Source organism: Myxocyprinus asiaticus, chromosome 17 (assembly GCF_019703515.2).
Source record: "Myxocyprinus asiaticus isolate MX2 ecotype Aquarium Trade chromosome 17, UBuf_Myxa_2, whole genome shotgun sequence".
NCBI lineage: Eukaryota > Metazoa > Chordata > Actinopteri > Cypriniformes > Catostomidae > Myxocyprinus > Myxocyprinus asiaticus.
This window is the reverse complement of record NC_059360.1, coordinates 24601363-24606454: the sequence shown is the minus strand read 5'-3', so window position 1 is coordinate 24606454 and position 5092 is coordinate 24601363.

Below are 5092 nucleotides of genomic sequence, written 5' to 3'. Positions count from 1 at the left end.
CCGACAAAAGAAAAACAAAAGTGTTTTTGCAAAAACAAAAGGGATTTGAATGACAATAAAATTTACAAATACAAACAACACAATGACAAGCAAATCCCAGGAGTCTTATTCACTTTCACATATTAACAACAGTACTGTAAATATGGCATTGCCCCAGCAGCTGTAAAAATCAAAGTCTCGATTAATCTTGACAATAGAGTGATTTCACATTTGCTCTTTTAAAAAATTGTTTGGCAAACACCCCCCATTCTGTTAACTACTGTACAATCCATATGATTTTTGGCAAGTAAAACTATACAGATGCATCTGTGCAACTGATACTGTGGCACAGAAACTGGAAATGCAAATAATGCATTTTATTATTTGCCACAATCAAACAGGCCCTTGCATCTGCTTCTTTGGCGTGGTATCCACAAACAAAGCGCCTGTGTGAGATGGGAGAGACCTCAATCAAACATGAGCTAAGCCTTTCTTCAGGACATGAAAAAGAGCACTCCTCTGGCAGATATTATATCTGCCAGACAGAAAGGCAGAAGATGAAGAGGGAAGAAAGGAAATGCAACACAAAGGGAGGATGGAAAATAACATGAATTACCTGATGATGAATAATAAGCAGAAGACGTACACGCCATACTTGAGGTATAGCTTGCATGATAATCCTGTCATGCATTCTAGTGTATGCTTCTAATGAAGTCATACAGAGTAGGTGTAGTCAGTGTTTAATCCCTTTGCTATGTATTAAATATTCTTCATATTGTGAGGGGACAAAAAAATGAGGAGAGGAAGAGAAACATATGACTATGGTGTAACATTTCCCAAGAGGATTTGATTTTGATTTTTTTTTTTCATGGCCTCTCGGCGGTACTTATGACAATAACACAGCAAATAAAAACAGTCAGAGAGGAGAAGAAAGGAGAGCTATGATGAAACAATATGCAGGAGTACGCAGGTGATGTATCCCTGCACACTAACAGTGGGGCCGGCAGCACTAAATGCCCTTCTGCATGGGGCAGAGGAGCATCAACTTCATCAAACCCCTCGCAGGATCAGCCCCCTTCTTAATGGATTACTGCTGTCTCTATGGAACCACGCTGCAAATAATGATAGAACACCTCCAGATTAAACCATCTTGCACAATACTCAATTCATTACCTTTTTCCCCAGATAAAGGCCAGCTAATAAAAATATGATTTTTTTTTTCTTGCACCGGAACAGTCACACTTTTATCCATTAAGGGAAACAAAGGGAGAAGGGAAGGTGATGTTGTCCAAAGGCAATAATGGCCATCGTTACATGGCTGCAATATTACCGCTGGGAAAAAAATAGATGTGTAGAGGTTTGCAGTGAAATTTTCAACAAAATTATGCGTTTCAGATCATTTAACATACTTACTTCCATTGGAAATATGTAAATATATTCTTTATTTACAAAAGACTAAACTTAGTTGTCATATAAGAGCAGTGCCTTTGACTGTATTTCATAGTTTGCACTAATGCACTTGTCATTTAAGTATTTATGTTAAATGTTAAATAAAGCATGTTTATTAGCACTAATCAACCTGTTTTTCACATCTTTTTAACAGTGTGAAATGTTTTTATTAGGTATTTTTGATGTATTCCAGTATTTCCATACAAACTATGAAAACACCCTGAACCATGATGCCAATAGCATTGACAACAATTCAAAGTTGTTCATATAATTAGCAAAGTATAATTAAGAGAAGTAAAACCAGTGTGAAAATGCATTGGTGGTCTGAAGCAGGGCAAAACTGGGTCACCTGGCTGCATGTAAACATGTGGGCCCTCAACAGCTCTCTCCAGGTGACACCTCATCACCGTGCTGCTAGAATGATGGCTTACACCCATCTGGCTTGTCAAAACACTGTTTCGCAGGCAATTACCACAGTGGCCAGCCCACCACCAGGTTTGGATGGATGGGCGACACAGCCAAAGGGTCACTCCTCTGCCCATATTTCTAGTGCTTTGCTCTGGTGCAGCAGGACAGCAAATTGGCTGGCGTCTGTCAGTGGTTATCTTTAGTGCTGGGAACTTGTAGGATGCCTTGTACTGTTTTTGCTTGTATCAAATTCATACAAGTATCTAAAAAAAAAAATGTAGAGAAGTGCTTCTTGAGCTAAGGAAATTCAGTTATCTGAAATGATCAGATTAGAAATAGCAATTGAAAACGGAGGGGTTTTGTTGTTGTTGCTGAAAAACAGTTCATTTTCTTGTGCCAAGATGTTTTAAGTATGTATTTATTCCAACATTAACCTAAATTTAAACCATCAAACATATGACCTTTTTAGTTAGGAATATTCCAGGTTCAAAACAAGTTAAGCTCAATCGACCACATTTGTGGCATAATATTGATTACCACACAAATTAATTTTGACTTGCCCCTCCTTTTATAAAAAAAATAAAAAATGTGGGTTACAATGAGGCACTTACAATGGAAGTGAATGGGGCCAATCCATAAACGTTAAAATACTCAGTTTCAAAAGTATAGCCACAAGACATAAACGGTATGCATGTTAACATGATTTCAGTGTGATTAATTCACTTATTAACCTTTTTTGTGTAAAGTTATAGCCAATTTTACAACTTTGTTGCCATTAAGATGTAATGTCAACATACTGTAAAATGACTATTTAAACAACTTTTCATCTCAAATAATACGACTTTTAACAGAAGAATTAATGCAAGAGCTTTTATAAAATTATAAGCTTCACATTTTTCCTTTAAACCTTCCAAAAATTGGCCCCCATTCACTTCCATTGTAAGTGCCTCACAGTAACCTCGATTTTTGCTTTTTTTTTTTTTTTTTTTTAAAGGAAAGGAAAAAATTTATTGTAATCAACATTATGCCACAAATGCTGTTGATTGAGCTTAACTTGTGTTGAACCTGGAGTATTCCTTTAATTTGTGCTGTGGAATTAGTCATATCAGTAATTAATAACAATTATTACACTAGAAACGAATCAAACCCAGGGCGAGTACATACATAAATATCCTAAATCATAGTAATGTAAAATCCTTTTAACATTAGTTACGCATATTATACAATAGCCATGCTGGTCCCGTTTTACATACATTATGTTCGCTCCTGCTCTGGCGGTTACAAACCTCAGACAACAAGAGGGCAACAGATTTTTTGGGAATGACCACGAAAACAGTGCTGCATCCGAAACTGGAATTTTATCCAACTTTTTCCTGGGGGTTTTACTGGGGAAATGAATGTGTGTGGGACTTCCGCCGGAAGTCGTTCTATTGCATTCCTTCACCCTGGCTGCAGTCATTTTAGACCCTGTTTACAGCTGGTAATAAGATGCATTTCGGATGAGCCGATCGCAAATGGTCAGTGCTAAATATAGTTGTAAACGGGGTGCAAAATATTTTGTGATTGGATCACGAAAACACATACAGAGGTAGTCAAAAACCACATCACATTTGAGGTTTAAAACAGCATCCTGATACATTCTGGATGGCAGCGAAGCACCATCTCGCACCAGTCAATCACCCGCCGAACAAATGTTTAAAGTTTCATGCAGATTTGAAAGGAAATAACCGTCCGATCAGAACTTGAAAAAGCGATTACATAGCCAAAGATGAGAATACCACAGCTCTTTCTCAGTGTGTCTGTCTGATTTGAACATGCATGGTGACAAGTACAAGCACACACATCTGAAACTGAACTAACACAGATACTCCACTAAAACAACAGATAATTTTGCTCAAAATGTTGCATTTGTGCTTAGAATAAATCTCAACTGCAACTGGGAGAAACAACGAGCCGGTTTTGTTCATGCTTTCTTTGTCTTTATTACGTTTTTTGCAGTTTATTATCGTTCAGTAACACACTGATGTAGTGATTGACGTATATCCATACGAAATCATACACGCTCTCCTCAAAATCCCAACACCGCAACGAAAGAAAGAATGGATGTACGCCGCAACAATAGCCGTGTTATCTTGCATGTTTAATACAACATTTTAAATATAGCTCTTAAGCTGAATAATCAGTTAAGAACTAATGATTAATCATTGCTATAATTGCCAAATAGTCGAATAATCGTTCCAATAAATGTTAGATTAATCAATTATCAAAATAATCATTAGCTGCAGCCCTCCTTAACAACGGAAGTAACGCCCAGATTTCTCACTAAGCAAAACAGGATGTAAGAAAAAGGTGGGTAGCTCCATGTCCAAAACCAGGAAAATGCTGCCTTTGGAGGCTGTATACGGAGGCAGGATGAAAATAAGATGCTTTTCAAACTGCGTGGAGACCAGTTTCCTTAAGAGTTCCATTCATTCAAAACAGATGTCAGTTAAGCCATTAACTGATTAGGCAGAAAGTCAACGGCAGTTTTCGGATGCAGCACGGATGTGGTAGATGAGTCGATAGTTGAGGAGTGGGTAGAGACATGAAGAAAAAACAAGTTCGTTTGAATGGACTGGGTACAAAAAGTCGTATACATTTTTCGAAAAAATTCAACTCCAATTGCTGCCCGATTGTTGAAATCCACCATGACAGTTGTTGATTGAAAGACGAAAATCCGCTCTAGCGCCCCTTGCGGCAATTCTGAGAATGTAGCGCGTACTTGCGTTGGGTATGAATTGAGCGCTGACACATTTCACAACGCAAAGGCGCGTTAAAATAAAGTATTAGACTAAAACTACACCTGTAAAATCTATTTTCTTTTCTGTCTACATCATTATAACTCTCTTAAAATGTACCTCATACATTCCCTTCAAAAGGGACTTTGTTCCCTTCTCACTCAAAGCGCTGGCTCTTGTTAAAGAGTGGCGTGCTGTCATAGCAACCATGTTACGTTCCGTTTCCGTTTGTCCTACGAAGGCCGTCTCGTTTAAACGAGGCTTGTTTAAAGGAGGACACTTGGTATACTGCAGCCTTCAAAGGACGCGTCCTACCTAGCATGCAGCCTTCCAAACGAGATACAGCCATTGTTGAACAGATCAGACCAGAAATGGGCACGTGCGCTATTCAGTTAAACTTGTGACAGGCATGTGCACCTCCCCGTGCGTGTATTTATGGACTCTTCCGTTGTCATGGTAACGCATAAACTCCCGGAAAC